This window comes from Cetorhinus maximus, chromosome 1 (assembly GCF_964194155.1).
Source record: "Cetorhinus maximus chromosome 1, sCetMax3.hap1.1, whole genome shotgun sequence".
NCBI classification, from domain to species: domain Eukaryota; kingdom Metazoa; phylum Chordata; class Chondrichthyes; order Lamniformes; family Cetorhinidae; genus Cetorhinus; species Cetorhinus maximus.
The window spans coordinates 162,878,753-162,899,573 of record NC_135879.1 but is presented as its reverse complement, the minus strand read 5'-3'; positions in this window follow the sequence as shown (position 1 = coordinate 162,899,573).

Sequence of the window (20,821 nt, the reverse complement as noted above, 5' to 3'; positions counted from 1 at the left end):
AAGTCTTGGAAGGTGTTATGACAGGTTGAGAAGGCTGTTAAAGAGGCATATGGATCCTTGGCTTCACAAGTAGAAGTATAGAGAAGAAAAGCAAATAAATTATGCTGAACCTTTATAAAACACTGGTTAGGCCCCAGCTGGAGCATTGTGGTTAATTCTGGGCACTACACCTTAAGAAGGATGTCATGGCCTTAGAGAGAGTATAGGGGAGATTTATTATAACTGTGCCAGTGATGAGGGACTTCAGTTATGTGGCAAGAATAGAGAAATTGAGGTTGTTCTCTTTACAGCAGAGAAAATTAAGGGGAAATTAAAGAGAGGTGTTCAAAATCATGAACAGTTTTGATAATTAGGAGAAACTTTCCAATGGCCAATTGGTCAGTAATCAGAAAACTCAGGTTTAATGTAATTGGCAACAGAACCAGAGGTGACAAAATGAAGAATTTTTTTATGCAGTGAGTTGTTATGATCTGGAATGCATTGCCTGGAAGGGTGGTGGAAGCATAACTTCAAAAGAGAATCAGAAAAATACTTGAAGAGAAAAAATTAACAAGGCTTTGGGGAAAGAGTGGGACTAATTGGATAGCTCTTTCAAAGTCTCAGTACAGGCACAATGGGACAAAAGGCCTCCTTCTATTCTGTATCATTCTATGATTCTATGTTATAAGTATGCAACTGGTTGACAGGGATAAAGGGATAACATCAGCATTTAATTATCTTGGCAAACCTCTTCAAGATGTTGCTTCTTTTCTACATCTGCAAGGAAGATCTCCTAACAGTAGATACAACATTAACCTACTCCACCAGCACATCCCACTCAGCCTGACAGAACTCTTGTAAGGAGTGTGTCGCACACAGCCAAAAGTGGCATAACACTTTTACACAACCTCCCACAGCATGACTTCTGGAACTACTGCGTAAGGAAACCATCTTTCCTCCTCCTTGAGTCTTTGCAGTCTCCAAGATCATCATCTGGTACACGGCTATCGATAGATTTCAGTCCCACCACCCAACCCTCACAAAAGTGTAGTTTTCTCTTTAGGGAGCTCTGGCTTCAACTTTAACCTCCCACTTCAGATTTCCACCCCATGGTCTCCACATTCCCAGCATTGGACCCAGCTGGCGTTGGGATTGCACCACTCAGAAAGTCCCCTCACAGGCCCTTGACAAGAAACACCCTGGTAGAATGTGGATGTGTCATCAGCTGAAAATTTGCCCTGTAATCACAAAATTGACATTTTAATATTTTGGCTGCTACTTTTTTTTAAAAACCTTCTGAAATCATACTTGGGGCAGGATTTTTCCTGCAGGCTTCTGAATCCCACCGTCAGTCTCAAATCTGGGTCAGAAACACATGCTGGGTGGAATCATCCTAGATTTGCACGAAGTGCGGCAGTGGGCGAGAAAATCACCTTTTTTCCCAGTGGCTGTGATGGCGGTTTTTCACGGCATATCGTCCCAACACTGCCGCATTAATTATGCATTTCCGGGATACACACCGTTGTGATGGTGGGCGGGCTCCGATTTGCCTGTACACCGTCACCTCACCGCTTCATCATGCCAGGCACCACGTTTAAAGTGCAGCCGCCCTCACTGCTTCCGGCCCAGGACTGCAGGAAAGAAGACATGGCCCTGAAGGGCAAGAAGATTGCAGCACTCAAGAACCTTTCGGACACCGTGGAGGCCGCTGTGATATCCTCTACACCAGCTATGTCCGCAGGAGGGGCAGCAACATTATCGCTCCGGCTTGGTAGGCGATGGCAGTGGTGATCAGTGCCAAAGTTGCACAGAAGAGGTTGGCCATCCATTGCAGATAGAGGATGAATGATCTCATCCATGCAGCAAGATTATGGCAACCATCTCATCACTCGAAACTCACACACTCAAATCCATCACATATTCACTGGCATCTCACTCATTGCCAGCTCAAGGGACATTACCACCCATTCTCACATACACATACCCTCACATGTCCATCTGGCCTCATCTCCTCTGGAGACTGACTCCTCGGCTATGCGGAAAATTGCCCAGGTATGTCCTGTACACAAAAAGCAGGACAAATACAACCCGGCCAATTCCCACTCCATCAGTCTACTCTCGATCATCAGTAAAGTGATGGAAGGGGTCATCAACAGTGCTATCAAACGGCACTTGTTTAGCAATAACCTACTCACTGATGCCCAGTTTGGGTTCTGCCAGGGCCACTCAGCTCCTGGCCTCATTAAAGCCTTAGTTCAAACATGGACAAAAGAGCTGAACTCCAGAGGTGAGGAAAGAGTGACTGCCCTTGACATCAAGGCAGCATTTGACCGAGTGTGGCATCAAGGAGCTCTAGCAAAACTGGAGTCAATGGGAATAGGAGGAAAACTATCCACTGGTTGGAGTCATACCTAGCAAAAGGAAGATGGTTGCGGTTGTTGGAGGTCAGTCCTCTTAGCTCCAGGACATCACTGCAGGAGTTCCTCAGGGTAGTGTCCTAGACCCAACCATCCTCAGCTGCTTCATCAATGACCTTCCTTCCATCATAAGGTCAGAAGTGGGGTTGTTCACTGATGATTGCACAATGTTCAGCACCATTCACTACTCCTCAGATACTGAAGCAGTCCATGTGCAAATGCAGCAAGACCCGGACAATTTCCAGGCTTGGGCTGACAACTGGCAAGTAACATCTACGACACACAAGTGCCAGGCAATGACTAGAGAGAATCTAACCATCGCACCTTGACGTTCAATGACATTACTATCACTGAATTCTGCGCTGTCAACATTCTGGGGGTTACCATTGACCAGAAACTGAACTTAACCAGCCAGATAAGTACTGTGGTTATAAGAACAGGTCAGGGGCAGGGAATCCTGCAATGAATAACTCATCTCTTGACTCCCCAAAGCTTGTCCAAAATCTACAAGGCACAATTCAGGAGTGTGATGGAATACTCCCCACTTGCCTGGATGAGTGCAGCTCCCACAACACTCGAGAAGCTTGACACCATCCAGGACAAAGCAGCCTGCTTGATTGGCACCACATCCGCAAACATTCACTCCCTCCACCACCGATGCACAGGAGCAGCAGCGTGTACCATCTACAAGGTGCACTGCAGGAATTCACCAAGGCTCCTTAGACAGCACCTTCCAAACCCATGACTACTATCATCTAGAAGGACAAGGGCAGCAGATAGTTGGGAACACCACCACCTGGAGGTTCCCCTCAAAGCCACTCACCATCCTATTTCTAAGATATAGACTTAGAAATATATCGCCGTTCCTTCACAGTTGCTGGGTCAAAATCCTGGAACTCCCTCCCTAACAGCACTGTGTACCTACACCACAAGGACTGCAGCAGTTCAAGAAGTCAGCTTACCACCGCCTTCTCAAGGGCAACTAAGTATGGTCAATAAATGTTGGCCCAACCAGCGAAGCCCACATCCCGTGAATGAATTTAAAAAAGGGTGCGATGGAAGTCTAATTGAGGGAGAGGTCATTTCAAAATGTAGGTACCCAATCTCCAGCTTTTTAATTGTAAACCAAAAAAAATGGCTTTTGCTTGCCCCTCTGCAGGCTGGCCTGCAGCTGTACCCAGGTAAATGGGGAGTGCCTCTAAGCCTGCTTGGAGTATTGGACCCCCCAGTCCACTGTTGGGAGGCCGCCTCCAGGCAGTTATACTGGCCCCTGTGCCTGCAGGAAGCTAGAGGCTAACTGGGAAATTCCTTAAATTGGCCTTAAAAGCCCTTAATTACTTGGATCAGCTACCTACCGCATGTGGGTGGGAAGCCCTGCCGCTTCCCTCACCCACCAACTGCCTCCACGAAAATAGCTCAGGGGAGGGATGGAGTTGGGGGAACTGGCTCACTGCCACCTTTGTTACTGATCCCAGCGAGACCTAAAAATCAAGCCCTTGATGTTTGAATTTTGTTGGACTGTTATACTGTTTAAAATTCAGCTAATGAAAGATGTACATGCTTTCTGTCAAAGTTAAATAACTCTGGCATACTAGTAAACATTCTTTCTGGAATGGAGAAGTGTCTGATTTCAGTGAGACAACAGGCTTCCACTTGCAGAGCCAACTTCTGATTCATTATCTTCAAAGGGTTCTCATGGGATGGCTTAGTACAGTGTCACTGAATGTATCATGAATACAGCATTGTTCAGAGACACCGGGCATCTGCAAAAAACATGATTCTATTCTTCAGGTTTTTCAAGATGTAAATATTCCTCAGTGAATTTGTTCAATGTATTTCGCTTTTAAAAGCAACACATGAGTGGCCTTAGTGGCTGAATACATAAATACACTGATGCAAAGTACCACAGATCAGTCGGCTGTGGGCAATATCCAGTCAGTCTCTCACTTGGTGACGCCTTTTGTCTGGGGATTTGAAAAATGGAAAAACACAAGAAATAGGAGCAGGAGTAGACAACATGGTACATCAGGCTTGTTCCGCCATTCAATACAATCAAGGCTAAGCTTGGGCTTCAACTCTATTTTCCTGCACACTCCCCATATCCCTTGATTCCCTGAGAGACCAATAATCTGTCTATCCCAGCCTTAAATGTATTCAGTGATGGAGCATCCACAACCCTCTGGGGTAAAGAATTCCAAAAATTCACAACTCTTTGAGTGAAGTAATTTTTCCTCATCTCAGTCCAAAATGATCAGCCTCTTACCCTGAAACTGTGCCCCTGTGTTTTAGATTGTTTCCGCTGGTCAGACAATCTCTCAGCATCTAGCCGATCAAGTTCCTTCAAAATCTTGTAGATTTCAATTTTTTTTATTCACTCACCGGATGTGGGCTTCGCTGGCTGGGCCAGCAATTATTGCCCATCCCTAGTTGCCCTTGAGATGGTGGTGGTGAGCTGCCTTCTTGAACCATTGCAGTCCATGTGGTGTAGATTTACCAACAGTGCTGTTAGGAAGGGAGTTCCAGGATTTTGACCCAGCGACAGTGAAGGAACAGCGATACATTTCCAAGTCAGGATGGTGAGTGGCTTGGAGGGGAACTTCCAGATGGTGGTGTTCCTATCTATCTGCTGCCCTTCTCGATGGTAGTGGTCGTGGGTTTGGAAGGTGATGTCTAAGGAGCCTTGGTAAATTCCTGCAATGCATCTTATAGATGGTACACACTGCTGCTACTGTGTATTGGTGGTGGAGGGAGTAGATGTTTGTGGATGTGGTGCCAATCAAGTGGCCTGCTTTGTCCAAGGTGGTGTCAAGCTTCTTGAATGTTGTGGGAGCTGCACTCATCCAGGTAAGTGGGGAGTATTCCATCACACTCCTGAATTGTGCCTTGAAAATGGTGGACAGGCTTTGGGGAGTCAGGAGGTGAGTTACTCATTGCAGGATTCTTAGCCTCTGACCTGCTCTTGTAGCCACAGTATTTATATGGCTAGTCCGGTTCAGTTTCTGGTCAATGGTAACCCCCAGGATATTGATAGTGGGGGATACAGTGATGGTAATGCCACTGAATGTCAAAGGTGAAGATTAGATTTTCTCTTGTTGGAGATTGTCATTGCCTGGCACTTGTGTGGCACGAATGTTACTTGCCATTTGTCAGCCTAAGCCTGGATATTGTCCAGGTTTTGCTGCATTTGGACATGGACTGCTTCAGCATCTGAGGAGTTGTGTATGTTGCTGAACATTGTGCAATCATCAGCGAACATCCCCACTTCTGACCTTATGATAGAAGGTCAATGATGAAGCAGCTGAAGATGGTTCGGCCGAGGACACTACCCTGAGGAACACCTGAGAATGCCTCTCATTCTTATAAACTACAGAGAATATAAGCCCAATTTACTTAGCCTCATAAGACAACCCCCTCATCCCAGGGACCAATTTAGTGAACCTTCGCCATATGGCCTCCAATGCAAATATAGCCTTTCTTAAGTGTGAGACTGGAACTGCACACACTATTCCAGATGTGGTCTCACCAAAACACTGTTCAATTGGTAGCAAGGCTTCTTTACTCTTGTACTCCAATCCCTTTGCAATAAAGCCAACATTCCATTTGCCTTACTAATTGCTGTACCTGCATGCTAATCTTCCGCATTCCTTGTCCAAGTACACCTAAGTCTCTTCAAATGTCAACACTTAAAGGTTTTACACTTTTAAAATGTATATTCTGCTTTTTTTATTCTTACAACCAAAGTGAATAACTTCACACTTCCCTGCATTATACTCTATCTGCTATCTTGTTGCCCATTCACTTAATCTGCCAAAAACTCTGTTGCAGCCTTTCTGTGTCCTCCCTACAGCTTACCTTTCCACCTGGCTTGGTACCATCAGCAAACCAAGATACATTACACTCTTTTCATCTAAGTCATTAATATAGATTATAAATAGCTGTGGCCCCAGCACTGATCCCTGCGGTACTCCACTATTCACTGCCAACTTGAAAAAGCCCCGTTTATGCCCAATCTCTGCTTCCTATCTGTTAACCAATCCTCTACCCATGCTAATATACTACCCCCAATTCCATGAGCCCTTATTTTGTCTATTAACCTCTTGTGTGGCACCTTTTCGAATGCCTTTTGGAATTCCAGGTATACTACATCTACTGGTTCCCCTTTATCTATCCTACTAGTTACATCCTCAAAAAAACTCTAATAATTTTGTCAAACAGGATTTCCCTTCAGTAAAACATGTTGACTTCTAATCACACTCGGCTTTTCTAAGTGCATTGTTAAGCCTTCCTTAGTAGTAGTTCCAGCATTTTCCCAATAACTGATGTTAGGCTAACTGGTCTGTAGTTCACTGTTTTCCCTCCCTCCTTTCTTGAAAAGTAGTGTGTAACATTTGTCAACTTCCAATCTGATGGGACCATTCCCGAATTTAAGGAATTCTAGAAAATCATAGCTAACACATCCACTATCTCTGCAGCTGTCTCTTTTAGAACCCTAGTAGCAGTGGATGGAGGAAAAATAATTGGAGAATGTATCAACCCAGATTATCATACATATCCCTACCAAGCGATTCAGAGAGATTTCCTGGAATTGGCTCATATTAGGGAGTGAAACTAATTGGACTGCTTTTTTAAATGGGCTTCCTCTTTGCTGTAAAATTCTGTGATCTCTCTGCCCTTGGCAGAGGAAGGTCATTGGGAAATCCAGGTTCCATGAAGAAGTAGAGGTGTAAATTGCACATTTAATTAATATATGTATTGTCCCATTTTCATTACATTGTAACTGCATTTGTAGCTAATTAATATCAAGAACTTTGTAGTAAGATGTAGTAAGAGGTTGTGTTGTGTGTTAATTGTATATTAATTGGGTGTTTTCTTATAATCAGGTGGTGGACATTAATTGACTGGTGCCCATGAATATAGGAGCAGGATGAAACCATGGTGAACGAATCTTGAGGTGCATGACATGTAATGTGTGTCTCTGTGAATAAAAGATTGTCAATGTATGAAGACTTGGCCCCAGTTCTATCCTTCACCAACTGGCCATCTGAGTTGTAATAGTTTGGGCAGGAAAATTCAGAATCATTATAAAAAAGCTATCCACAACCAGGTAGAGGTTCTAAATTGTTTCAAGAAATGTAGTCAGTTTTAATCATTATCTGGACATATTTCTTGAGAGGTTAGACACAAGAATTAGCACTAAATTATAAGTGAGATGAAATTGTTAACCAGCTAGGAGGCACACTATTGATTCAAGGATCTTTGTTAAGACAGTAAAATGGAAGACAGCTCAAACCCGTCAGTGCTTATAGCAGCCTGAGAAAAAAAATGGCACGGCCAGTTCAGTGTAAATATGTTCAATAACAAATTGAAGGAGGGTGACAGAGAAAGATCAGTCATGGAAGACCTCAAAAATCAGAGGAACAAAATGTTTGCCAACAAAGTAGATATGTGTCAGTGAACACTGGCACAGAAAGTCAAGGTTGGGAGAGTGTTCCATTGTAAATGATGGGCAAATTTGACAATCAGCCAGAAACATTTCTACTTGACACAGCGCTTGAATTGTCTGTTGTATCAAAGGAATGCTGTAAGAAAAAGAGAGAAAACAATTTAAATACAAGTTGAATTGCCAGCAGCAGCTTTCATTACTTGTGAGCTGTTGCAATCATTTATTGCTTCATTTTTTAAAAATAAATTGATGAGCAGTGTCTAAGACAGGTACAATGATTTCATCTATATCAGCCCATCTGGATGAGCCCATGCAATGACAACATAATCCCAATGGGATTTGACACACCAGGCAAGATGAAAGAATGCTGCAAATTGGCAAATTCCAAATACTGGAAATGTACAAACTTATTTCTTTATTATAAAATACTTAATCATTTAGCTTAAAATAAAAGCAGAAAATGTTGGAAATACTCATCAGGTCAGGCAGCATCTGTGACAAGAGAAACAATTAGCATTTCAGGTTGATGACCTTTCAACAGAACCATCGCAACTACATGCGCACACACAAGCACACAAGAAGGAGATAGGAAAGAAAAGTTTTACAGCTAGGAATAACGTAAAAAGAAACAAAGATATGGATATTAATTCACGTGAATGCCAGAGTCCAGTGAGGATTCCTTCACGTAGGAGTTAATGTTCAGGCGGATTTAGCGAGCTGAAAGCAGGAGCTGCAGGAGCCCAGGAATGTAACATTAAAACTTTTCAAAGGCCAAAGGAGCTTAGGGCATGCAACACCTGCCCCTTTACTTCCCCCCTCCTCACTGTCCAAGGGCCCAAACACTCCTTTCAAGCACTGCCCTCAATTTGGTCACGCTGCTCCCAATGCGGTCTCCTCTACATTGGAGAGACCAAACGCAGACTGGGTGACCACTTTGTGGAACACCTTCAGTCTGTCCGCAAGCATGACCCAGACCTTCCTGTCCCTTGCCATTTCAACACACCACCCTGCTGTCATGCCCACATGTCCGCCCTTGGCCTGCTGCAATGTTCCAGTGAAGCTCAACGCAAACTGGAGGAACAGCACTTCATCTTCCGATTAGGCACTTTATAGCGTTCCAGACTTAACATTGAGTTCAACAACTTCAGATCATGAACTCTCTCCTCCATCCTCACCCCTTTTTGATCCCCTTTTTTCAATATTTATTTTGTAATTTTTATATATATGTATTTTTTTCCCACCTATTTATTATTATTTTTTAAATTTATTTCCATTCATTGTTTTATCCCCACCTTTTAGCCTATTTTGATCTTTTTTCCCGCACCGTCCCCTACCCCCACCCCACCCCCACTAGGGCCATCTGTCACTTGGTCATCCTGCTTTCTACTCTTAATGTCACCATTAGCACCTCCTTTAGTCAGTATCACCACCATCAACACCCCTTCGACCTTTTGTTTATGACATCTTTTGCAATCTCTCCTTTACCTCCACCTATCACTGGCCTTCTATCAAGCTTCACCTGTCCCACCCCCCTTAAACAGTATATATTTCACCGCATTTCTACTTCTCTTTAGCTCTGAAGAAGAATCTTACGGACTCGAAACGTTAAGTCTGTCTTTCTCTCCACTGATGCTGTCAGACCTGCTGAGTTTTTCTAGCAATTTTTGTTTTTGTTTCAGATTTCCAGCATCCACAGTATTTTGCTTTTATCTTAAGTCATGTGGTGTTGTCCATTGATGAGTCAATTTTGTGTTAACAATCAGCTTTGATGTCTCTTGTCAAAATCCATTGTTCACCTTAGGAAGTAGATGGTGGCTGTTAGCACCTCCTCAGTTGTAACAAATTACGATGGCTCTCTCTTTGTTATAAGTCTAGGCTGGGGAGTCAGGCCACCTGCTGCTCCCTTGTTTCGTTGATTGTTGCGGGTCCACACAATGATAGGTGTGAGATTCCACAAGGGTGAGATTTGAGCTTTGTCCTGTAATTACTGTTGGACGATGCCAGAACTGTAGCCAACTTGCAAATATGTGACCTGTAGCAGCCATGTTTTCGGTCCAGCAAAGTCCATCTTTAAATAAGCAGAAAGTAAGGATTGCTTTAAACAATTAATGTCTTTCATGTCTGGACATGACAGTACACTAAACATTCATGCTGCTTCAGTGATAACCATATAATTGTTGCTGACTCATAAGAATGGACATGATCTCATTCCATTCTTTGAAGGTTGGAAAATCAATCATCTTTGATTCCTTAGGTCCAGCTTCTGTATTTAAAATGACCCCAAAAACTAACCAACAGGGTCTAGACAATTTATGTGCTCATTTTTTGGTGTTTCGAGGACTTATCCCAGTTTTATGTTTTTGGTTATCAGGTCCGCTTTGTCTGGCAAATGCTAGTAGTACCCTTGATATGAACACATTAGTTGGTGCTTGAAACATAGAAACTAAGAGCAGGAGTAGGTCATTCAGCCCTTCGAGGCTGCTCCGCCATTCATTATGATCATGGCTGATCATCCCAACTCAATAGCCTGCTCCCGCTTTCTTCCCATACCCTTTGATCCCTTTCACCCCAAAGAGCAATATATAACTCCTTCTTGAAAACATACAATGTTTTGGTCTCAACTACTTTCTATGGTAACAAATTCCATAGACTCACCACTCTCTGGGTGAAGAAATTTCTCCTCATCTCAGTCCTAAATGGTCTACCCCATATCCTTAGACTGTGACCCCTGGTTCTGGACTCCCCCACCATCGGGAACATCCTTCCTGTATCTACCCTGTCTAGTCCTGTTAGAATTTTATAGGTTTCTATGAGATCCTCCTCATTCTTCTGAACTCCAGCGAATATAATCCTAATCGACTCAATCTCTCCTCATATGTCAGTCCCGCCATCCCAGGAATCAGTCGGGTAAACCTTTGCTGCACTTCCTCTATAGCAAGTACATCCTTCCTCAGATAAGGAGACCAAAACTGCACACAATATTCCAGGTGTGGTCTCACCAAGGCCCTGTACAATTGCAGTAAGACATCCCTGCTCCTGTGCTCGAATCCTCTGGCTATGGAAGCCAACATACCATTTGCATTCTTTACCACCTGCTGCACCTGCATGGTTACCTTCAGCGATTGGTGTACAAGGACACCCAGGTCCTGTTGCACATTCCCCTCTCTCAATTTATAGCCATTCAGATAATAATCTGCCTTCCTGTTTTTGCTACCAAAATGGATAACCTCACATTTATCCACATTATACTGCATCTGCCATGCATTTGCCACTCATTCAGCTTGTCCAAATCACACTGAAGCATCTCTGCATCCTCCTCACAGCTCAACCTCCCACCCCGCTTTGTGTCATCTGCAAATTTGGAGATATTACATTTAATTCCCTCATCTAAATCATTCATATACATTGTGACTAACTGGGGTCCCAGCACCAATCCCTGCGGTACCCCACTAGTCACTGCCTGCCATTCGGAAAAAGACCCGTTTATTCCCACTCTTTGTTTCCTGTCTGACAACCAGTTTTCTATCTAGCTCAATACACTACCCCCAATCCCATGCGCTTTAATTTTACACCGCCAATCTCTTATGTGGGACTTTATCGAAAGCCTTCTGAAAGTCCAAATAAACCACATCCACTGGTTCCCCCTCATCAACTCTACTACTTACATCCTCGAAAAATTCCGGTAGATTTGTCAAGCATGATTTCCCTTTCATAAATCCATGCTGACTCTGTCCGATTCTGCCACTGTTTTTCACGTGCTCAGCTATTAAATCTTTTATAATGGACTCTAGAATTTTCCCCACTACCGACGTCAGGCTGACTGGTCTATAATTCTCTGTTTTCTCTCTGCCTCCCTTTTTAAATAGTGGGGTTACATTAGCTACCCTCCAATCTGTAGGAACTGTTCCAGAGTCTATAGAATCTCGGAAGATGACCGCCAATGCATCCACTATTTCCAGGGCCAGTTCCTTAAGTACCCTGGGATGTAGATTATCAGGCCCCGGGAATCTATTGGCCTTCAATCCCATCAATTTTCCCAACACCATTTCCCTACTAATACTGATTTCTTTCAGTTCCTCCCTCTCACTAAACCCTGTGTTCCCCAACATTTCTGATATGTTATTAGTGTCCTCCTTTGTGAAGACAGAACCAAAGTATGTATTTAGTTGGTCAGCCATTTCTTTGTTCCCCATTATAAATTCCCCTGTTTCTGACTGTAAGGGACCTAAATTTGTTTTCACCAATCTTTTTCTCTTCACATACCTATCGAAACTTTTACAATATAGGCAGAGAGACCGATTAGCTGAAGAAACACTGGTGGTTTATTGGAACTAAGAACAGACCATGTGTGTTTCTTCAATCACCTCCAGCTTTAGACTTCCAGTTACCCAAGAAGCCCGTGCTGTGTAGCGATTGGTCAATACAGTCACATGGTCAATTGACGACATTCTCTTAAAGGTACATAGCACTCCAATTTACTACATACCTCCCCCTTTACTTGAAAGCACAATTTACAAGCTTCACAACATCCAAATTATTTACTTGAAAAACTATTTACAAGTCAAGTCTCTCAGGAGGCTTCTTCGGATGTGTCGAGTGTGGTAGCTCAACGGCCTCGGCTAGTTTTTCTGAGACCCCCTTCCCAGGGGTCAACTGTCCACCAGGCTCTTCGGTGGAAGTGGGCAAGTTTGCGTCTTCAACCCTCTTGGGTCCAACAGGCCCCACCGGTACTTCCAAATTGTGTGACATTTCTTCCACGTGCAGTGCAGACTTAGACACAAATGATGACAGCATTCCTTCTTGTGGGACTGTCTCTCTTCTCCGGAGATGATCCACGTGTCGTCTAATTATTCGGCTGTTTACCGATACTTTATAAGAGAGAGGTCCTGTCACGGCACTCACTTCGCCTAATAGCCAATTGGGCCCATCTCCAAAGTTCTTCGTGAGAACTGTGTCTCCCACCGTGAAATTTCTTTCATGATTATAGCTATCATGTCTGGCCTTCTGGGCCTTTTGGCTTCTCTCCACCCTCCCCCCTAAATTCGACCTGATAAGAGTTAGATGGGTGTGGAGACGTCTCTTCATTAGTAATTCAGCGGGGGCAATACCAGTGGTCGTGTGTGGCGTCGTCCGGTTTGCAAACAGGAACCGTGACAATCTGGTGCTGATGGAATCCCCGTCCAGCTTTTTCACCCCAGACTTAAAAGTTTGGACTGCCCGCTCAGCCAAACCATTAGAGGCAGAGTGGTAAGTCTAGGTTTTGATATGAGTTATTCCATTGAGGGTTGTAAACCTGTGGAACTCCCCGCTGGTAAATGCAATCCCGTTATCTGACATGAGCACCTCTGGTAACCTGTGCACTGCAAAACTCTGTCGCAAACGGTCTACGGTCCGTGCAAACGGTCGTAGATATCCATCCACTTGGAGTGGGCGTCCATTAGAAAAAGGAACATCGTGCCCAAGAAGGGCCCCACGTAGTCGACATGGAGGCGCACCCATAGCCGCCCCAGCCATTCCCAGGGGTGCAATGTTGCTAAGGGGAGTAGCTTTTGTACCTGCTGGCATTGAAGACAACTTTTGACTAGGGTTTTGATGTCCAAATCCATCCCTGGCCACCAAAAGTAGCTGCGCCCAAGCATCTTCATCCTACTAATGCCAGGGTGAGCGCTATGTAATTTGGCCAGTAATGACCTTCGCCCTCTCGGGGGCATGATAACCCTTGTTCCCCAGAGCAATATGCTGTCTGGAAGGTGAGCTCATATCTGCGATTGAAATAGTCATCAGACTTTGGTTCGCCTGACCATCCATTCAAGATCCGCTCCCGGATGTGAGATAAAAGTGGATCCCGGCTTGTCCACTCATGGATTTGCTTGGCCTAGACAGGGGAGGAATCCAAAGAATTTAGTACTAAGATAAGTTCCTGGGAAATTGGAACCTTCACGTTGTTATCTAGCAGGGGGAGGCAGCTCAGCACATCAGCATGTGCAATCTGGCTTCCCGATCGGTGAATAAATGTGTATTTGTAAGCAGCCAATATCAGTGCCCACCTCTGAATGTGAGCAGATGCGATGGGGGGTATTGCCTTATCCTCTCCAAAAAATCCCAGCAGAGGCTTGTGGTTGGATATAAAGTGAAAATGGTGACCGTGGAGGTATTGATGGAACTGCTGAACACCAAACACAACAGACAAGCCCTCCTTCTCAATGTGAGAATATCGTCGCCCTGCAGCACTGAGCATGTGAGATCTATAACCAATGGGTCTTTCGGAGCCATCTGCCATCTGATGTGAAAGTACAGCCCCTACTCCATAAAGGGATGTGTTGCAAGTTAAAATCAATTCGTTCTTTGGGTCAGTGTGGTACAGTAGTGCTGATGATCTTAAGACTTGCTTTACCTTCAGAAACACATCCTGGTGCGGAGCTTGCCAAATCCAATTATGGATTTTCTTAAGCAGTGCATATAATGGAGCCGGTACGGTTGATAGATTTGGGAGAAATTGCCCAATGTAGTTTATCATGACTAGTTCTGTAGTGTTTTTTGGTGAAGGTGCCTCGCGAATAGCCTTGACCTTTTCTTCCACGGGATGTAGGCCCTGTGTGTCGACCTTATGGTCCAAGTAAACTACCTCTTTGGCTTGGAAAAGACATTTTTCTCACTTCAAGCGCACCCCCACTTGTGAGAAGTGTTTCAGCACCTTCTCCAAATTAGCCAAGTGTTTTTCGTCAGTTCGTCCAGTGACTAAGACATCATCCAGATAAATAACGACATGGGGCAGTCCCTGAAGCAGATTTTCCATGGCACACTGGAAAATAGCACACGTCGATGAGATCCCAAAGGGTAGTCGAGTATACTGATACAATCCTAGATGTATATTGATGGTCACAAATTCCCTGGAACCTTTTTCCAACTTTATCCGCTGGTAGGCGTGGCTCATATCGAGTTTTGAATATGTGATGCCCCCTGACAATTTTGAATGTAATTCGTCAATCTTCGGTAACAGGTGTCTATCAAATTTGGCCACTCTGTTTACAGTTAACTTAGGTTCACCGCATGGCTTCAGTATGGGTGCCGCCCACTCAGAAAATTGCACTGGTTGTAAGATACCTAACTTTTCCAGCCTGGTAATCTCGTGTCTCAACCTTGTTCCGTAGAGCATAAGGGACTGGTCTGGTTCTGATAAATCTGGGGGTTGATTTAGGGTCTACGTGGGTTTTGGCTTGTAGCCCACAAATCCTTCCTAGCTCGTCAGTGAAAATGGAAGCATATTTTTGTAACAATTCCTGTAAGTTTCTCGTTCTGATTTGAAAAATCTCGGCCCATTGCATTTTAATCTTTTTGAGCCAGTTGTGACCAATTAACTGGGGCCTGCCCCAGCTACTACTATAAGGGGTAAACTTGCAGACTGATCCCCATTCTGCACCAGGACTTGACATATCTCTTTCACTCATATTTGTCAGCCGTATATGTTTTAAATTTAGTGTCCAATTCTTCCAAACTTAAAGGATGGACTCCTTTATTCAAGTGTCTGAACGTATGTTCTCCTGTGATAGACATTGATGCCCCAGTATTGATCTCCATCTTGATGGGTTGTTCATTGACTCTAAAAACTACCTGGATTGGCTCAGTTCTACCCACTTTCAGGATCTATAATAAATAGATGTCAGATTCTGCTTCCTCCGGTTCTTCAACGAGGCAGATTTTGCGATTTCTACCTTGTTTTTAAAATGCTGTCTCAGCCTATCTTGACAGTGCTGTGTTATGTGACCACTGTGGTGGCAGAAAAAGCGTTCAATATTTCTAAACTGTCAATCACCTGTAGGCTGCCTGGAGGCATGTCTCTCATTAATGTCTTGGGTTTTCACTGTAGTGCTGCTGTTCTTCAATGGTCTGTACATAGTGGGCGTTCCCCGCCTTTCTGCAGAGTCTGACATTTTTGCACCTTTTGTTACTGGCCCTTCCCGCCCTACATAATGGATGGCACCAGTTTGTGTATCTTTTATTGTCTCTGAGTTTCTAACAGCGCTTTGCATGGCTTTTGCCATTTCCAATGTCTTACTGAAGTCTAGATTAGTTTCAGATAATAATCATTTTTGAATAGCATCGTCCCCGATTCTGCATATCAGTCGGTCTCGCAACTTGTCATTAATTGAAGTTCCGAAATCACAATATTCCATTAACCCCTTTAAAGCAGCTACATAGCCAGCAATTGTCTCTCCTGGAAGCCTATTCCCTGAATTGAATTTAAAACGCTGCATAGTGACTGAGGTCTTTGGCTTCAGGTGGCTTTTTACAATGTTTACTAACTCGTCGAAAGTCTTCATATCGGGAGTGTTAGGTGATGTGAGGCTGCGGATCAGCCCATACGTTTTGCTCCCGCATGTGGACAAAGGAATTGTGCTCTTCTTGTCCTCCCCCCAGGATGTTGTTAGCAGTAAAGAAGAACGCTAGGCATTCGACGTAATGAGACCAGTCTTCGGAAATGGGGTCAAATGGTTCAAGATGCCCAAACCGCGGCATACTCGATGACTAAGGAGCCTGTGCTTTCAAACAGCTTTCAAGGTAGTGGCGAAGTAACGTAGCTGGCTTACCGCAGCTTTCTTGATTTCTGTCAATTGATCCAGTTTATCCTTGTCACCGGTTTTATAGTTTTGGTTATCAGGTTCGATTTGCCTGGCGAACGCTAGCTGCATCCTTGATATTAACACATTAGTTGGTGCTTGAAATAATATAGGCAGAGAGACTGATTAACTGAAGAAACACTGGTCGTTTATTGGAACTAAGAACAGAGCACTAACGCCATGTGTGCTGCTTCAATCACCTCCAGCTCTAGACTTCCAGTTACCAAAGAAGCCCGCGCTGTGTAGCGATTGGTCAATACAGTCACATGGTCAATTAACTGCATTCTCTTAAAGGTACATAGCACTTCACTTTACCACACCCATCTAGCTCAGTTGCTTTGAATATATTTATTTTCTTTGCCCTCTGCATATGTTTTGAAAACAATATTGGTGATGTTTGTACTCATTGGGGTAAGAGAGAAAAATGTAAGTACAAATAAATCATATTTTGACCAAGTGACAAGATCATATATGGCATGGTGAGGTGGAAAGAAATTAATCACCTGCGCTCTTCTCAACAGTGTGACTAAGTCTCAACCTCATAATGTTGGCCAATTTGATATTTCACATTTCTTATACTAGTTGTCATATGATCTCTGAATCAGATTGCTAACTTAATGTCAAATTAGGACCAGTTTTGTACCATACACATGGTACAGATTTCTGAGCCAAAAATGCTCGTCTGGAGTTTTTATTTGCAATGACCAATGAAATGAATCCTTTTTGTTGTTTAAATCACAGACTCAATACTTAGTCGTAAGTATGACTAGTTATTAACCAAGCTGTGTAGGAGTTATTACACCTTAATTCAGACTTAAATACAAATGTTTAGCGCATAAAAAATGCAGAAACTGGCAGCTTGGTTTATTTTTGATAGATCTTGATAATTGGTTGGATTAAGGCTTTAGGCATAATGTATTCATCTTGGTAACATTCTGTGTGAAAAATACAGATTTGGGTCAAATTAATACAAAGAAGGCATTACCTTCAATGGACAGATACCAGTTGGCGGTAACATTCTTACAAACAAAATAATTCTGACAAGAACATTGATTTCTCCATCCCCAGTCCTTCATTGTTTCTTAACTTTGTTCATGAATTAGACACTTTGTTGCTTGTTGCAGTTCTTCCATACCCCACTAGTCTAGACTTGCCAATCAGCAAGTAACATTTCTTCTGGCTCAAAAACAATTCATTTTTCCAACAAGAGCATGTGTCATTAAATGTTTGATTTTACTATTTCAATCTAATTTATAATTCTTAACTGACATTTTTTCCCCCTTTTATTGTACTTATTTCTCTCATTATCGTCAAGGTTGTGTTGTAGCTTAGTGGAAATTCTAACGAATGTTCTAACAATTCAGGCTAATTGTCAACCTGAACAAGGGCCTCCTGTGATGGCATTACAAGGAGGTTCAATTCTGTACTCTTACAACCAAGTTGTTACGGAGTATAAATTACACATCGTTTGTTGCAGTGATAAGCCGGAATAAACAAATTGAGAGTGGTCTATCGTTTTATGAGTTCATTGTCAATAGTTGCGTAAAAGAGACTTTTTGTAACACCAGGTCCTGAGTTTGAAATTGACTTTGCAGCAATGAAGAGCAGTTATATGAGACCATTGCTTTTTATATCTCTACAAAAATGTCAGACTTTCATGCACTGTGCTAGGTGATTCATCTAATTTCATTTACATATCAGCTTAATTAAAAATTCACTATTAACTTCTGAATACGCTTACTTAGCACAATTTGGCAAATGATATGCATGACTCTATTAATGATCAAACAGAATTACATTAACAATATTTAGCAATCAGATGTTGAAATATAGATATTAGTGCTACATAATAACACTGCAAATAATACTGAAGATACATGATCAATTTTCTCTAAGAAGTTCAAGCTTTGTGATCTCTGCTCATTTTAGGCAACCTGTTTGACAAATAATCCCCAATGGTAGTTGAAAGACAAATGAAAATGGTGACCAGCCAGCTATGGCAACATATAGCACCATTACTTGTTTTACTGGCTGGCCTGATTTGATTTTAACTAACAAGTCCAGTAATGCATGATTTGTTGTATCATCCTGGAATCATAAACATCATGTTAAAGGATTTGACTTGATAACATCTACCGTTAATCTATGCAAGTATAAATTTACCCATACAACAAGAAATGCCTGGAATGGAGCAACTATCAACATTTTTTTAATTTGCAGATATATTTTGAGACACTTTTAGTTGGTTTTTTTTTGGTATCGTATGTTTAGATGAAATAAAAATACTACTGTAATGGTTCATTTGCAGGTACAGTAAATTTGAAAAAAAAATCTTGCTTATGGGTAAAATCATAAGCGAAACAGGTCCACTTAATAAAATACAATGGATAATTTCTACTTGGGTGTTCTAGTGCTTTGTATATTCCATTTCTTTTATATCAGGGAAAGGCACACTTGGGAAAATGAATGAGTTTCATGTACATTGAGAAATTAAATATGATTATACTTATTGCATGTATGTCATTCTGTTGTAAAATAATTCAATGCTATCATGGGTGTATATAAGTTAAACTTGTGAGTGTGTGTGTATGTTTGTGTGTGTATAGAGGATTGTGTGTGTGTGTGTCTGTTTTTATGCTAGGTGAGGTGTAGAAAAGGTCTCTCCCACCCCTTTTTGAATGAACAGCGGACCAAAACTAGCATTCACAAAAGGAATTGATATTTAGACAAGGTGCTGTTGTCAGACAGCCTAATGGTCAAGGGTAGATTTTCTGATTAACTATCCCTAATTAATGGGTATAAAGAATTTGACAAATTGGTAGAGATGTGCTGCAGTCCTATGCATTTAGCATCCCACCGATTTTCTGATTATTAGTTATTTTTTGGCAATTTTGGAGTTTTTAATCCATATATTTTTTGGCTATTTTTTTCAGGTACAGTTGGATTAGAACTGTAGCTAATGTTTAAGCCCAACCTAAAAATGCCAAATATTATCTGCCAATTCGCCAGAAATCCAAATGAAATTGAATGTACAGACATTCCCCACAGTGTAACTGGAAGTGTGTGCCACTCCTGCGCTCTCTCCTTTTGCCATTTTCCCACATGTTTATAATTAAAATTTAAAATGCAGGCAGCACGCATGGGAAACATGTGCGATTCGGCAGCAGGGTTGTCATTGGTGAAACCCACCATCAGCTGACAATGTTGTATGTATGGCTGGCCTATTAAAGAGTTATTAAAGAGTTTCCTAGTAAACAGGGAGGCAGTGCATCACACCAGGATGCTCCAGTACTGGAAATTTCAAGATTCTTCTGAGTTTCATACAAAGACTCCATCAGATCTGATGTCTGACCACTGAAGCCAGCCCCATGGTTCAGTGATGTCTCCCTGCAGATTCTCCTCCAGGCCATCAGAGAAAGGCAGGAGGTGCTCTTTCCTCCAGATGGCATGAGAAGACCCTCCCGCCAGACCAAGGCAACCTGGACAGAGGTAATAGACGAGGTGACCAATTGTGGGGTCCGTGCAAGAACCTGGGTCTGTGCAGGAACCAGATCAACAACTGCCTCTGATCTGCCTGGGTAAGTGCAGTGTCGCATCTCTAACAGGACTGCCTCATGTGGTCATCAGTGATGTATTTGTGGGCAGCTACACCAGGAGAGTGAATGCGTGATCAGCCAGAGTGACACATGGCAATTGATGCCAAAGCATGTGGAAGTTTGCCTTTTGTATGCGCTTGGATGCAACATGTGAATGACAGGCCCTATGTGTGATGGAGATGCATGCAGACCAGGGGGTTAGGTGTCACTTGACAAGGCACTAATTCTGCACTTTGTCATGCAGGACAAGCAGAACCACAACAGCAGGGCGAGAAGCACAGGAGTGGGAATTCCAGACCTGAGACTCTTGGCGGCTTTTAAAGAAGAGGTGATGGAGATCACTAGGGAGGAGGGAGCGTAACATTGTCTGCACTGGAGTGCTGCTTTGGGCTGCAGTAGAGTGCTTAAGGTGAAGTTTGGTGATTGAGGGAATTTAAGGGTTAATTTCTGTCTAAAGTCTAGTCTTTCTTTAATTTAGTAATTAACTAAAAGTTGCTGTTTGGGTTGGAAGAAGAGTTTTAGGTCAGCTTTAAAACAGGGTTTATACGGGCTCTGCTTGCAGCTGCAACTAGTTAATTAGATAACTGGCTTAAACAGGTTTTCAGAGGCTAGATTCAGTGAGTATAAAAACAGGCCATCTTACACTGCTGACTTTGTCTGCACTGGAGTGCTGCTTTGGGCTGCAGTAGAGTGCTTAAGTTGGAGTTTGGTGACTGAGGGAGTTCAGGGAGATGGGAATGAGGTGATCCTTTGAGTACCGTGCGTACG